Genomic DNA, 16,809 nt, shown 5'->3' with positions numbered 1-16,809 from the left:
TCTTCTCTTTTTCTTGTTGCTTAATGCTGACAAATTTTACTGTATTTCCTGTCTTTTTGATGCCTGATTCTGTTTGTTTTTTTTCCTCTCTGTTTGCGGAGCGGCTCCATCCAGATGTGTGAGTGTGTTTTCTTCTGCAGGCCTCCCATCCCAGACACCAGCATGGACTCCCAAATTTTCCTGTATATTTGTATTGTCAGTTGTGTCGGTACTATGGCCCAAGTAGAGGGTCACCCCTTTGAGACTGGTCTGCTTGAGGTTTCTTCCTCAATATCATCAGAGCAAGTTTTTCCTTACCACTGTCACCTGTGTGCTTGCTCTAGGGATTGGTAAGGTTAGACCTGACTTGTGTGAAGCGCCTTGAGGCAAATTTGTTGTGATTTCGCACAATATAAATGAAATGAATTAAATTAAATTTCTTTTGCAACATTAGAAGCTGGGTGCCATTTGAGATTTACGTAATTTCTTAAAAACTACAGTGATTTTCATGAAACAAGATGGAGCAGTTGGATATGGGCTAAGGAAGTGCCCATAACATTTTGGAGCAGATCAGCATAATGACACAGCAGCAGAACTATCTTTGTTCACTTTCTTTAAAGTTGTTTTATAACATTTTTTCTACTTTTCCCCCAACATAAAATAGCGACTCTTATAAAACAAGGTGGAAAAATGGGGCTTTGTTGAAGGTAAGGTTTTTCAGCAATTTCCACAATCCTAAGGCATAGCTGTTCATAATGTTGATTCAACATGGTATTTGTTGTATCTCTGATAGTGTATTGAGATGTACTTGGATGCAGAGCCACATGTGGTGAGAACGGGAACTTGTATCATTCTTGGTGGAGATATGCACTCACTAAGTGCATTCTATTTCAGCAAGTTTTTACTTTTAAGTACTTCCTTCCTGTAAGAATGATGATTATCATTGTTTTTGAACAACTCCTATTTGATCTGTTGGATTATACAGTATGCATAAATCAACAGACGTGCACGTACACAGAGTATAGGCTTTTGAAATTTACTTTTAAAGGGATGTTTGCACATTTACTACAATTTAAATAATCATGCTGCCCAACCAAGGGTGGAGGCGGCGGCTGAATGTTAGACCTCAGTACATTATTTTGTTGTTAAGGCCCCAAATGATCTGCTCACAATTCATGTGAACCACCCAGATATTGTATTTTGTTCCACAACATGATTGAACAACTTCTGGTTCCACATTACACAAGACTTCATGACTTTCTTTGCTAATAAAATTTTAACTATTAGAGAAAAAATTACTCATAACCATCCCAAAGACATATCGTTATCTTTGGCTGCTTTCAGTGATGCCGGTATTTGGTTAGACTCTTTCTCTCCGATTGTTCTGTCTGAGTTATTTTCATTAGTCACTTCCTCCAAACCATCAACATGTCTATTAGACCCCATTCCTACCAGGCTGCTCAAGGAAGCCCTACCATTAATTAATGCTTCGATCTTAAATATGATCAATCTATCTTTATTAGTTGGCTATGTACCACAGGCTTTTAAGGTGGCAGTAATTAAACCATTACTTAAAAAGCCATCACTTGACCCAGCTATCTTAGCTAATTATAGGCCAATCTCCAACCTTCCTTTTCTCTCAAAAATTCTTGAAAGGGTAGTTGTAAAACAGCTAACTGATCATCTGCAGAGGAATGGTCTATTTGAAGAGTTTTAGTCAGGGTTTAGAATTCATCATAGTACAGGTACAGCATTACTGAAGGTTACAAATGATCTTCTTATGGCCTCAGACAGTGGACTCATCTCTGTGCTTGTTCTGTTAGACCTCAGTGCTGCTTTTGATACTGTTGACCATAAAATTTTATTACAGAGATTAGAGCATGCCATAGGTATTAAAGGCACTGCGCTGCGGTGGTCTGAATCATATTTATCTAATAGATTACAATTTGTTCATGTAAATGGGGAGTCTTCTTCACAGACTAAGGTTAATTATGGAGTTCCACAAGGTTCTGTGCTAGGACCAATTTTATTCACTTTATACATGTTTCCCTTAGGCAGTATTATTAGACAGCATTGCTTAAATTTTCATTGTTACGCAGATGATACCCAGTTTTATCTATCCATGAAGCCAGAGGACACACACCAATTAGCTAAACTGCAGGATTGTCTTACAGACATAAAGACATGGATGACCTCTAATTTCCTGCTTTTAAACTCAGATAAAACTGAAGTCATTGTACTTGGCCCCACAAATCTTAGAAACATGGTGTCTAACCAGATCCTTACTCTGGATGGCATTACCCTGACCTCTAGTAATACTGTGAGAAATCTTGGAGTCATTTTTGATCAGGATATGTCATTCAATGCGCATAATAAACAAATATGTAGGACTGCTTTTTTTGCATTTGCGCAATATCTGTAAAATTAGAAAGGTCTTGTCTCAGAGTGATGCTGAAAAACTAATTCATGCATTTATTTCCTCTAGGCTGGACTATTGTAATTCATTATTATCAGGTTGTCCTAAAAGTTCCCTGAAAAGCCTTCAGTTAATTCAAAATGCTGCAGCTAGAGTACTGACAGGGACTAGAAGGAGAGAGCATAGCTCACCTATATTGGCCTCTCTTCATTGGCTTCCTGTTAATTCTAGAATAGAATTTAAAATTCTTCTTCTTACTTATAAGGTTTTGAATAATCAGGTCCCATCTTATCTTAGGGACCTCATAGTACCATATCACCCCAATAGAGCGCTTCGCTCTCAGACTGCAGGCTTACTTGTAGTTCCTAGGGTTTGTAAGAGTAGAATGGGAGGCAGAGCCTTCAGCTTTCAGGCTCCTCTCCTGTGGAACCAGCTCCCAATTCGGATCAGGGAGACAGACACCCTCTCTACTTTTAAGATTAGGCTTAAAACTTTCCTTTTTGCTAAAGCTTATAGTTAGGGCTGGATCAGGTGACCCTGAACCATCCCTTAGTTATGCTGCTATAGACTTAGACTGCTGGGGGGTTCCCATGATGCACTGAGTGTTTCTTTCTTTCTTTTTTTTGCTCTGTATGCACCACTCTGCATTTAATCATTAGTGATTGATCTCTGCTCCCCTCCACAGCATGTCTTTTTCCTGGTTCTCTCCCTCAGCCCCAGTTTTTCCTTCCCACTGTCGCCAAGTGCTTGCTCACAGGGGGTCGTTTTGACTGTTGGGGTTTTTCCGTAATTATTGTATGGCTTTGCCTTACAATATAAAGCGCCTTGGGGCAACTGTTTGTTGTGATTTGGCGCTATATAAATAAAATTGATTTGATTTGATTTGATTAAAGAGTGTATACTAGGGGAGCTACGACCACTACCTTTGCACCGCTCCCAGGACTAAACCAAACCAACTGTTTTAGGTTCCTTAGATGACCCCAAAACACAATCAGGATGTTCCCAAAAATAAAAACTGGCCTCAAGCCAGTTATCCAAGATGGCTGCCAAAATAGGGTTTGTTTGGGGTTTTTTTTTTTCACTAAAACACCTTTAAACAATATATAAACAACTTAAATATCACAGAGATTCAATGGGAAGACCATTGCAGGTCACAGCAAACTCATTTGTGCCTAAACTAAATTCATTCATGGGTTTAAGATTCAAAATGACGTCCAAAATGGCCGCCAATAAACCCTTGTCATTAAAATACATGGAAGTGGCTATTCACACGGCCGCCGTGTCCATAACTCTCATTTGGCTATTTGCACGGCAAGATTCTGGTGGTAAAACTTGGAACTACTTGTATAAACAAATGTAGCGGGATGAAGGTCCCGGGTCCTGATTGAAAAGACATTCCTGCTAGCTTGGCTAATGGGGAATTCCCCTTTGGCTAACCTGGTAGAGGAATGGTCTTTAGTGTGAGCCGTCTGGGGTCGATACCACCGCCATCCCGGCCATGAAGGTCCTGTGGTCACACAAACATACTGCATTAAATGAGAGTTATGGACACGGCCGCCGTTTGAATAGGGTCGGCTTTTTGCCACCAGAGTCTTGCCGTGTGAATAGTGAAATGAGAGTTATGGACACGGCCAAAAAAAAAATCAAAATCGAAAATTATTAAAGGACATCTTGAATGCAGTATGTTTGTTTGTAGTTCCAAGTTTTGCCACCAGAGTCTTGCAGTGCGAATAGCCAAATGAGAGTTAAAAAAGTTGGTTTGGTTTAGTCCTGGGGGGGGGGGGGGTGCAAAGGTAGTGGTTGTAGCTCCCTTAGTAGTAATAGTTCCTGTTCACTCCTGGTTTACTTAAAGTTAATATACTAAAAATATCTAAATGTTTTCGGTGTGTGATCCTTAAAAAATATTCTAGTCTGTATTCTGCAGCTGTACTTGTATTCACAGGTTTTTGCCGTGCAGCTCCAGAAGGGGGCCTGCTTGCTGGAGAAATCTGATCCGGCTCTGGGCCCTTTAAAGGAATATGGGATGAGTCTGTTGAATGGAGCCGAGCCTGTGCGTGCGCCCCGCTGAACCGTGCGCTCCGGAGAAAGCGAAGGACAGGAGCGGAGAGGAACGGGACAGCGCACGAAGCAGTGAAAAGAAATGAATGAGAGGACAGAAAGTGGACGGATCGGGAGACGTTATGTTGTGAAGAATTAACGGAGGAGTGAGGAGAAAGCGGAGACGCAACGAAGTCAGAAGGTAAAAAAAAAAAAAAAAAAAAAAAAAAAAAACGCTGCAAACGCACCAGTGTGTCTGTGTGACATTTTACGCACACTCCGTGGAGAGGCGAAGACAAAGCAGACTCTTCGGGACACCACACGCAGCTGTGTCGTGTGAGAGACTGTCTGATCCATGGCTCAACTTTGTGCTGACTGACCGTGTTACTACGATGCGGCGCGCGTCTGGCACACCTGTTCCTTGTGGCCTTTTTTGGACAAAATCTTGGCCACTGTTTGTCCCCTTTTCGGGACCAATAATAACATTTTTGCTGCATATGAAGCAAAAAGTGTTTGGTTGAATTGTCTTCAGGAGAAAGTGTGCATATGTAGGTCCTGCTGAGTGGACATAGAGAGAGATGGTGCAAAGAGTTTATTTGATTTTTTTTTTTTTTTTTTTTAAGTAAGGCTGAAGTATCCACTGAGCCATGAATGATTCAATGCAAACTGCAAGGTGCATGAACTAAAAGGCTCCAAAATCTCTCTCTCTCTCTCTCTCTCTCTCTCTCTCTCTCTCCTCTCTCTCTCTCTCTCTCTCTCTCTCCCTCTCTCCTCTCTCTCTCTTTCTCTCTCTCTCTCATATATGTGTGTAAGTATAGGATACACTGTTAAACCGAACACTCCATTTTAATACAATAATTAAGTTAATGTAACTCAGATTTTGAAAAAAGTTAAAGTAACTCATCTCCATTAATTAAACTAACTCAAAAATGAATTGTTGTCATAACAACTCACTTCTTTTAAGTGCATTTAAAATTTGGGGGCATTTAAGTGTTGATGTATTTCCAGTGCATTCCATTAACTCATTTTAACTGAGTTTATACAATTATGAAAAATTGCAAGTTCTGTTCATGGGCTGCCATTTAGCATTTTTCATTCTGTAGTCCTTATATATATATATATTAGAAAGCAGATTACTGTCAACAAGTAAACAAGAATGCATCCAACAATTTTATCCAAAATACAATGCAATTTTTTTAGGCAGAAATTCATTTGTCACTTTTTAATTGAAAAACATAAACTAGATTTACATAAGTTTAATTAACTTTAAATTGTTAAAGTACTAAAACTTTAACAATTAAAAAGTAAGTCCCTTCAGCTGCTCCCTTGTTTTGTACTCGGGGTCGCCACAGCAAATCCAAGGTGGATCTGCATGTTGAATTGGCACAAGTTTTACGCCGGATGCCCTTCCTGACGCAACTCCACATTACATGGAGAAATGTGGTAGGGGTGGGATTTGAACCAGGAACCTTTCGCACTGAAACCAAGTGCATTGGCCACCACCCCCTTGAAACTTTAACAATTAAATTTTTGAAAATTATTTTATTTAAGTTGTCAAACTCAAATGGTTGAAGGCAATCAGTTTCCTCAAATGGTTTGAGTTCAACTCATTGGATTTTACAGTGTACTCGAGGTTCCTCTAAGAACCCTTTTTGGAGGTGGGTTGTCCTATAAACCCTCCAAAGTGCTCAAGGACTCAATTATATTAAAAAATTAATGATAGGGTTCATTCCCAGTAAGCTGTGACCTGAATTAAATTGCTTTCTGGAGCCCACTGCAGTGATCAGAAGTTCCCACAGGAGCTTCTATATTGCTTTAGGTTTTTTTTTCAGGATACCCTGTCAAATAGAATGGTTGCTTGGAGCTCCTTTTTTAGGTTCTTTGAGTATCAGTTGAGCAGGAAGCTCAATGGGATAAGGAACTGAGGTCCCAATATGAAGGCATGGATTTATTTCCTTATCACGCTACCTGTCTGTGTCCTTGATCGAGACACAGCATTGTCTTGGTCCACCCAGCTGTAAACGCATGTCAGCCGTCACTTGGGAGGTAACCTGCTTCAGACTGGTGTCGCATCCAGGGGAGTTGTGCAATCAGCAGATAAGCCCGGTGTCACCAACCGATCGGTCCCTTTAAAAATCTGTCCCCCCAATGATGCGGTTCATGACGCAGTTCACGGGTTAACACTTCGTTTCTGCTTCAAACTGCATTCGTCATCATCTATCTCAGTGACAGATATATGAAGCTTTTGTACAACAATCATTTCCACATAAATTATTATTTCATCATAAAAGGCGGCGGAGGCGATCAGAGTGCCGTGGCTAAACGAGCTAGCTGATGCATTCACTGCACGTCAGACATTTCAAAGCGTCACAGAACTTCGCAGAGTTTCTACTTAAAGCAGCCTAGTTTCTGCTTAAAACTGATGTTAGAATGGTTTAAGAGGTTTTACCTTTATCATCTGATGGTTAATAATCCTATTAATCCATTTGATTGCTTTGGGTGAAGAGACTCCATCTCAGACTTGCTGCTGTGGTCTGAAATGACGCATGCGCAGATGCAAAAGGTGGACCAATTTTGGTCTGTGACCCTGGCACAATGGGCATCAGGGCCAGGATAGGGCTTACTTGAGTACCCAACTGGATAGTTGAGTAACCACATCATATGTAAATGGATTCTTGAAGCACCTCTAATATATTTTATGTTCCTGGGTTATCCTATTTCATAATTCAGATCATCGTCATGTTCCCTTTTCTGGAGATTTTGACTCCTTAGGGTCCATGTGTTGTATCCAGTAGACACTGAAAGTTTGTCCTATCCATCGTCATTCTCCTTATCTGCGGGGCGTCTATCCCCAACGGTCTCTCCAACTTCATCCAACTTGGGGAGCGGTCATCAAAAAGTCCATCCTGCAGACATGCACCAGATATTTTATCACTGATGTAAGCAGAAGGACATGATTGGTTTGGTCTCAGAGTTTGACTCTCCACTCCTGTTTATCATCATTCATATTTTTTCAGCTCTATCATCCTTCTGTCTTCTCTAGCCACCCTTCATCATCTTCCTCAGGAATCCATTCTATATGACCTCAACCTTTTCCACTTCTTTCGCAGTCAGGTGCCAAGTCTGTACACTGTTACAAGAGTTGGGGTCTCACACATGCAGTGAGGAACTTTACTCTAGCAGACAGCTGTATACACTGAGCTGTAAGAACATGTTTGAGCTCGTTACATTTTGCAAATGAGGGTCCGATTCTTGAGACAAAGGTCTGCGTGTCCTTGCTGGAGTTCGTGATGGTGTAACCTAAGTATTGTAAACGTATTACATTCTTTATTTTAGAGGCTCTCTTGGTTCTTGATGGCTTCATCGACATTGAAGGCCATAATTTCTGTTTTGGTGGATAATGTTTTCAATCCAAACCGAGTCTACGTATTCAGGCACTTTTAGCTTTTACAGTGTAACTCATAATTAATCATTGTCAGTTGGCCATATAGATGTACATGGAGATTGCACACCTCGGACATGGGTGAGCAATCAGAAGGCTACTTTTTGTTGAAGTGATTTCTATGCACCATCAATAGGCACATTGAAAAAGAAGGACAAACTATCTTGCAATATCTGATGGTTCATCAAAATGTCTTTTGAGTTTTTATGGATCAGGTCTTACAGTGGACGTGAAGGACGGGGGTCATGCTCAATAAGTGGATGTTTACACCTCAGTACAGAGGAATGTCAGGGCCTGAGACTGATAATGAGTGTCTTCAGTTTGCTGACGCCTGTCATTAACCTCAAGTGGGAGAGTTGCAGGTTTCTACGCTGGAAAAAGGAAGGTAGGGAGAGAGGGAGGGAGGATGGTGGGAGGATGGAAATAGGTGTTCGGGAGGCAGAAGAATGCTTGGCAGAGCTGGTGATGGGTGAGTTGAGGTATAAAAGATGAATTGGAGGTGGTGGACAATGCCTTATTTTTTTCACCTGAAAAAAAGGGTGAAGAGTTCATTGGAATCTGTTTTTCAAATTTTGTGTTGGCCCGCTGTCGCTTGGGTGGTTTCCTGATCTTGGGCTTTGGTGCTTGGGATGGGGCCCGGTGGATGAGGGGCTGGGGTGGGGTCTTGGAGGGGGTCCTGCTGGCTGTGTTAGGGGAGTCTCGTGTGTTTCCTGGCTCGGGGGTTTTGGTCCCGCCCCTTCTCTGGAGGCCGGATCCCGCCCTGGTTGGGCTTGGTGGTCCCTGCCCGGATTTTGGGTTCAGTCTTGCTGGCTCCTTGGCCCCTTGTCCCCACCGCCGCTTGCCCCTCCCTTTGGGGGCCATGGCCCCCAAGGTGGTGTGGTTCTGGGTTGTCCCCTTTTGTTGGCCTGCACCGGCACCCTGGGCACTCCCCCTGGTGTGTGGGGTTACTTCCTGTGCCTCCGTGGGGGGGAGGGGGGTTGGTGTGGGGGTGCATTTTGGCCTGCCTGGGCCATTCCCCTGGTGGTTCGTTGTGCTGCCCCCGTGGCTCTGGTGGGTGCTCTTCATGGCCCCTATACCCTTCTACTGTCGCTTTTCTCCTTGCATCTCCTGGAGCTCTGCATCCTAGACCCATTTCCGTTATTGTGTGCGGTCAGCCATATGGCTCCTGACATGCCAGAGTGGTCCACGTCATATGGTAAAGTTCTGTACTGAGCAGATATTTAGCTGTGATCTGGGTCTCTGTGTGTGGATGGTTGTGTGTTTGTGGCCGTCACCACAATTCAGTTTTGGGTGCTCTCAAGGGGATCAAGACTCTGGTGTCCTAGATTAGGGTATGGATGCTCACTAACTAGACAACAGACTGTTGCTGTCACTGTTTGTTCATGTGTGGTTGTTTCTCCTGGTATGTTGTATGGCTGGGGTCCCGTCTCCTTGGTGTCTCACTTTTCTTCACTTCACAGTTGTTGCTGTCAATTTCAATTTTTCAATTTCAATTTATTTTCATTTATATAGTGCCAAATTACAACAGAGTTGCCTCAAGGCGCTTCACACAAGTAAGGTCTAACCCTACTAACCCCCAGAGCAACAGTGGTAAGGAAAAACTCCCTCTGAGGAAGAAACCTCAAGCAGACCAGACTCAAAGGGGCTGTCACCACGTGTCTTTCGTTCTTGTCTGTCTTCATGTTGTTTTGGTGGTCGACCCTTCCTGAAAGAAGTTGTCTGTTGGCTTTGAGTAGGATGTTGTAGGCTGATCGGGAAGGGTGGATGGGGGTCACACATGCACACCACGTTCACTCACGAACTACATACTATCTGTCTTGCAAGAACAAATTGCATATATGTGTATTTATGTATATAAATGGTTCTGCCAGTGTAGCATTTACCATTACTATATATGCAGACAGGGGGGGAAAAAAATTGTGCTTCCTTCAGAAACATAGTTGTGTCCAACCCAATCTCATGCCAAGTTCATGCGGGCATCACAATAAGTGATTTAGTTTATTAGTTTGTGATACCGTCATGAAATATGGTCGATTTTCATGATAGTATCACAAAAACATGAAACTGGGCTGTTGTATCAGAAGGGAAACCCCTTTATGAAAGAGGTGATGGTCAAGTGTTGGGCTTCAGACCAGAGAATCCTCAGTTCAAAACCCAGCAAGACTGGAAAATCACTAAGGGCCCTTGGGCAAGGTCCTTAATCCTGTAGTTGCTCCCTGTGTGCAGTGAGCGCCTTGCATGGCAGCGCCCTGACATCGGTGTGTGAGTGTCTCTGTGTGAATGCGAGGCATAACTGTAAAGCACTTTGAGCTTCTGATGCAGATGGAAAAGTGCTAAATAAATGCAGTCCATTAATTAATAACGGTCAGCCAAGGGGAAGATCAGGGCTGACACTAATTTACTGCTGGTTAATTATCCACATTCCTAAAATGGAATTTGGTGCCAGTATTTGATATTCATTAATATTATGCAACAAAGAAATTAGAGTAATAACTGTGACATGAGGCCTTGTTGCATTGCCTTCCAGCCAACTGCTTCACCAAAAGCTTTATTACTTGAGGCCTTATTTAACAGATCATTAGAGACTAATGACATCTACTGGTCAAATAATGTGTAGCACAGTTATCATGATATTAAAAGCTGGAGGCCACATAGCACAATTTCAATAGATAGATAGATCGATAGATAGCCGTGTGTCAGACATGTCCTTTTTTCTATAGGATCAGTAAAACTGTGGGACAAATGGGCCAAAATACTTCATCTCAAAGCAGTCATTGGATCTCAAGGAGCAACAGGAGCAAGAATTCAGAATTACATCACCAACCACCTACTTACATCAGCACAGCTGCACCCTCAGCGGTGTCCATGTGTGTGTGCATGTGTTTCCAATCTGTCTCTGTGAGCGTGCACATTTATCTCTGGTGAGCATGAGCTGAAGAGTTACAGCTGGACGGGGAATTTTTCAATACATTCAGCCGATTCTAATCAAGAGAACAACTGATTAGAGACACACACACACACACACACACACACACACACACACACACATACGCGCAACTTCAAGGGCACTTAGATAGCGCATACAGTGACTGGTGTAAGAGCAGCCAAACAGTTTCACCTCTGCTGATGGAATGAGGAGACAAAAAGAGAAGATTCAGAAGCAGATGATGTTTATCACCATCAAAATTTCCAGAAATGTCTTTGGAAATTCTCATTCATCCACATCACGGATCCAAGTAGGTTGAGTCAGGTCAACTGGACTTATTTCATTCAAAACATTTCACTCTTCATCCAAAAGAGCTTCATCCATTCAAAGTTAAGAGTAGTGAGACTCAAATATTTGTATAAATATCTGTATCACAGAGAGTCAAGGATCATTCTCACCTCTACTCTAGTGATGCAATGGCAAATCTACTCTAACTTTGAACTAACGAAGCTCTTTTGGAAGAAGAGCGTAACATTTTCTAGGAAGCATGTCCGGTTGACCTGACTCAACCTACGAGGATATTTTCCAGAAAATTTATATACAAATTTATATCATTATATTCGGTAATTACGTTTGGTGCTTTCTTTGAAACAATTTAAATGGTTGTAAAGTGTTGTATGCCAAAGCCAGACGAACTTAACTATTCTTAAAATGCTTCAAACATGGTTTCAGCAACCAGCTATGACATTATTCTGAAATGGATTTCAAGAGACGGCTCTGAAGGTATATAACTGAAACCATATTTAATTTAATATCAGTAGGGTTTCCGTTCTTTTAAATAGCCCTAAAGCCTTTTAAACCATGACATACCCGAGTTGGTCTTTATGTGTAAGAGTCATATGAAGTGTTTTCTTCAGTTGTGTGTCTATTCTTAATTACTAAGCATTTGCAGTAACATTGAACCAACCACATCAGGCAGCACCAGTGCTGGAAAATGGCCCAGACAGCTAAAACCTTAGAAGTCAGGGTATGGAGGGCCTAACCATTGGAAAACATCTTTAAACTGTTTTTAGACTGAAGGAAGGAAGGAAGGAAGGAAGGAAGGAAGGAAGGAAGGAAGGAAGGAAGGAAGGAAGGAAGGAAGGAAGGAAGGAAGGAAGGAAGGAAGGAAGGAAGGAAGGAAGGAGGAAGTATGTCAGGGGGAGGCGGTGGATTGATTAGATTTTTGGGTTATTCGGTGCATATATTGGCTTAAATACTGAAAATAAAGTGATTTTTCTTGATGAATTTATATGTAACAATGCATGGCAGACACTTGATACTTATACCATTGGTACCTCCATAGAGAGCACACAAACTGATTCGATCGTAGGATTGATGTAGTGATTATAATTACTCAAGAATGCTTGATGATTGAAACTTTCTATTCAACATGTTTGCATACTATAATAACACAAATAGGATGACATATGTAATCTAGGATTATTCTGGTGCTAATTCTGATAAACAATTAGGAATGCACCAATAAGCTTACACCTTCTGTACAGCAACAGAACAGTATTTTGTTGGGATTTGTTTGAGCCACCCTAAATGAAATATTGGATAATAATGCTGTTAATATCGGTACATTTACTCAATCTGTTGAACAGTGTAAAGCACTTTAAACTTAAACAGCAGTCAGTTTTATTGTGAAAGTGCACAAGAGGAAATAGTGAAACACGAACACAAAGAAAACACAAATACCGAAAGCTGGTTACATATGTGACAAAATATAACAAATGGAAACAGAGGACTGACTGCATGACTGTTTGGCTTCTGTGTTAATGTTTAGCAGACAGAGTTCAGTAAGAAAATGCACCAGTGTGTGTCTGAAGGTGTCCCTAGAAGAACAAAAAGGGGAACAAAAAGGCAAAAAGCATTTTACAGTTTTGGGGCAAACGTCAAACATCCAGCCTGTAGTGCAGTTGGATGTAACACCAGTTCATTGAGTATGTGTCTGCTCGGCACCCACAAGACATAAGACACCCCCCGCCCCCAACAAAAACACAAGAGTGGACACTGAGAGAGCACTTTATATATTGGGCACAGAGTCATGTAAATGAAGTCTTTGATTTGGTGATACCTCTCTAAAGCCCCGTTTACACATAGACGGTAAGAGCTCCCGGAAGCGTCCCGGAAGAGTTTTTGGCCATCTTAAGGATCAAACGCCGTTGTCAACACCAGCACTAGGGGGCGTGGCTTAGTTCCGGCTTTACCGGGAATCGTCGAAAAAATTATTCAACATGTCGAATAATTCCGGGAGCGCTCCCGGAGAATTCGCGTGACGACGGAGACAACGCGAACAACGGCGTTTGATACTTTTTAATCGCCGTTTCATCCTGCCCCTTCCTGTAGTGCCGCAGTTTTACACCGCCGTAATTGGCGGCCGGCGTTGTATCCCTAACCAACGGCGTGTAAAACGGCAATAGAGCCCACATCGGCGTCCTCAAAGGCGTTTTAAAACCAGCGACAGAGGCAGACAAAACGGTGGACAGTACGCCGTTCTAAATGCCACCTCCCGGTTAACGGCGTTCCAAACGGCCGATAGGCGGCGGTCAGTATAAAAACGCTAGCGCGCTGCATCCAGTCCTCTCACTCACGGCCAGCTCCAGATATTTTTGCAGAGAAGCTCCAGTATGCCTCCTAAAAGAAATTGGCAGCGGCAAGGACTTACCAAGAGGTCTGGTTCAGAAGCAGAGGAGAGGCCTGTGGTGGAGACGAGCAACACGTTGAGGAGGGGAAAAGGAAAGGAGAAGAAAAGGCTGAGGATGAGCTCCCTCCCCCTGCAGTGACAACTGCTTCAAGCGTATTATACTCTGGGGGCGGTGCCTATATGCAAAAGTTCCTGGAGTAACACAGGATTTGCCTGGATAAATCCAGCGGTACACAGGGCATTATCGGTGGCAGCAGAACATCGCCGTTCTCACGCGCGTCTTAACCTGCGATTGTAAAGGATAGAACTGGGTATTAACCCCTGTTGCCGTGTGCCGGATGCTACAGCGTCAAAACGCTGCTTTATTCGGTGGATTTAGCTGCGTTTTATCCACGTATTTGCGGCTAGTATGGCGCTCAAAACGCCGGCGAAATGCTCCGCCCCTTTCCACCACGAAAACAGCCGGAACTACCGTGAACTTCGGTCTACGTACTACCCGCCGACAAAACCGTCTATGTGTAACCTGGGCTTAAGTGGTTCTGCGTGGCCTTGACATTTGATCACTTCCATTCAAAACTGAACCCAAAACCAGGTGTCATCTATCTGGTCTCCAAACTGTTTGGGTTAAGTAGTTTTGGCATTTCAAAATCACCCAAGATGAAGGGTCACGGGACCTACAGAAAGGAGATACATGACATCATATTTGTAGTTAATAGTAACTATCACTTTATCCTCAACCAATTCCTCGAAATAGTAATTCTAGATATCTCCCACATATAACATCCAGTCCAAAATTTGATCTTCATCCATGACCTTGACTTGAAATATTTTTTTTAATCTACATTAAATATCTTTGTCCTTCACTGACCTTAAATCACTCACTCACTCATCTTCAACCGCTTAGTCCAATTAAGGGTCGCGGGGGGCTGGAGCCTATCCCAGCAGTCATAGAGCGCGAGGCGGGGTACACCCAGGACAGGACGCCAGTCTGTCACAGGGCCACAAACAGACAAACAAACACATTCACACCCACTCGCACACCTACGGACAATTTAAAGGATTTAAATTTAAATTCCAATCCACCTAACCGCATGTCTTTGGATGTGGGAGGAAGCTGGAGCACCCGGAGGAAACCCACGCACATGGGGAGAACATGCAAACTCCACACAGAAAGGCCACAGGCAGGAATTGAACCCATGACCTTCTCGCTGTGAGGCAACAGTGCTAACCGCTAATCCACTGTGCTGCCAACCTTAAATCAGTCAGTCAAATTTGTTTCAAATCAGATCCAGACTCTAAGTTATTTTGTTCACACACAGGCAGACAGACCAACTGGTGCTGTCCTGGACATCTGGGTGAACTTAATAACTCTCAGAAAGTTTGATGTTCCTCTGTTTTGTAAAAATGTTTTTTATTAGTATGATGTAAGCAGTGGTCACCCCTTTGAGTCTGGACTGCTCGAGGTTTCTTCCTCAATATCATCAGCGGGAGTGTTTCCTTACCACTGTGGCCTGTGTGCTTGCTCTAGGGGTTGGTAAGGTTAGACCTTAGTTGTGTGAAGTGCCTTGAGGGAGCATTGCTGTGATTTGGCGCTATATAAATGAAATGAAATGAATGAATGCAATAATGCAGTTGAACTGTCACTGAAGTTGGAAAGAGAACCCTTGTTGGGAGTAGAAGTGGTAGAGGGTGTCTTGCTGGGATTGATGCAGAGGTACTGTTGTCTTTCCCGGTGTATGATCTGGACTGAAGTCTCAAAACTCAAGTAGCTTGAGAAACCCAGAGGCCTTTCTTATCCGTCTGAGATCAGAAAGGTCGTTTTTGTTGTTGTAGGACATGAATCCACCACGATACTAGAGAAGACAACTCTTCATCAGAGTATACGCTGTATAATTCAGTAGAAGGTTTTGTCTGAGTTTCTAAAACTTGGTAGAAAATAGATCTCAGCTGCAGCAGAAAGCAAAGCATCACTCCCACACACACAAAAAGACCAAATTTTTTTAAATGTAGGTTGGGTTTTGATGAGGTACAAAAGGCCCTCAAGATGTTGCCTTCTTTTCTCCTCCTCTTCAGATTCAGTGTATTCATTCGGTTTCCTGGCATCAGTTGCATTATCCCCTATCAACTCTGACGTGTTCAACCAGGTAGGAGGCGCCAGTGCAAACTGTGCGGAGCGTGCTTAACCAGCAAATGACTTGTTTGCACCCAGCTGTTTCAGCCTGGCTTACACCAGCAGGGATCATTCAAACTGACAGATTTCCCATTTTCCCCCATGCCTGTGTCCTGCTTTGTTTGACCTTCAAACCCTCCGGTCTTCCACGGAGCGAGTGGGGGAGAATGTTAAAGCTGTAGCTGAACTTTGCCTGTCCAGTCTGGGTGCAGTGGTCAGCTGGTGAAACCTCCACAGGTTTCTGTGCACAGGCCTGTATTTATGAGCTTGCTAATTGCAGGGAGCGCCGCGGTGCAGTTATACTTACTGGACTTTGAACGTCTGCTGTTCTGCTGACGCTGTCTGACTGCACTCCCGTCTGTCTGAAGCCTGTGTTGCTTCCTTTAGTTTTGTTTGGTTCCATTTTGTTTTTGTTTTTCAGACACTATTCATGATATGTAGCGCTTTCAAATCAAATCAAAATCAAATCAATTTTATTTATATAGCGCCAAATCACAACAAACAGTTGCCCCAAGGCACTTTATATTGTAAGGCAAAAACCATACAATAATTATAGAAAAACCCCAACGGTCAAAACGACCCCCTGTGAGCAAGCACTTGGCGACAGTGGGAAGGAAAAACTCCCTTTTAACAGGAAGAAACCTCCAGCAGAACCAGGCTCAGGGAGGGGCAGTCTTCTGCTGGGACTGGTTGGGGCTGAGGGGAGAGAATCAGGAAAAAGACATGCTGTGGAAGAGAGCAGAGATCAATCACTAATGATTAAATGCAGAGTGGTGCATACAGAGCAAAAAGAGAAAGAAACACTCAGTGCATCATGGGAACCCCCCAGCAGTCTAAGTCTATAGCAGCATAACTAAGGGATGGTTCAGGGTCACCTGATCCAGCCCTAACTATAAGCTTTAGCAACAAGGAAAGTTTTAAGCCTAATCTTAAAAGTAGAGAGGGTGTCTGTCTCCCTGATCTGAATTGGGAGCTGGTTCCACAGGAGAGGAGCCTGAAAGCTGAAGGCTCTGCCTCCCATTCTACTCTTACAAACCCTAGGAACTACAAGTAAGCCTGCAGTCTGAGAGCGAAGTGCTCTATTGGGGTGATATGGTACTATGAGGTCCCTAAGATAAGATGGGACCTGATTATTCAAAACCTTATA

At 42.9% G+C, this 16,809-nt stretch overlaps 1 protein-coding gene across 1 annotated transcript in view; it reads left to right on the top strand.

Annotated features, from left to right (window-relative positions):
• Positions 1–4,424: 4,424 nt before the first annotated feature.
• Positions 4,425–16,809, top strand: part of plekhh1 (pleckstrin homology domain containing, family H (with MyTH4 domain) member 1) — a 92,368-nt gene continuing 79,983 nt past the window's right edge. Inside the window, 1 exon segment of the mRNA XM_034195402.1 lies at positions 4,425–4,634. The gene's annotated coding sequence lies outside the window, so the exon portion shown is untranslated.

The sequence above is a fragment of the Thalassophryne amazonica genome, chromosome 19 (assembly GCF_902500255.1).
Source record: "Thalassophryne amazonica chromosome 19, fThaAma1.1, whole genome shotgun sequence".
NCBI classification, from domain to species: Eukaryota; Metazoa; Chordata; class Actinopteri; order Batrachoidiformes; family Batrachoididae; genus Thalassophryne; species Thalassophryne amazonica.
This window is presented reverse-complemented; position numbering and strand designations above follow the sequence as displayed.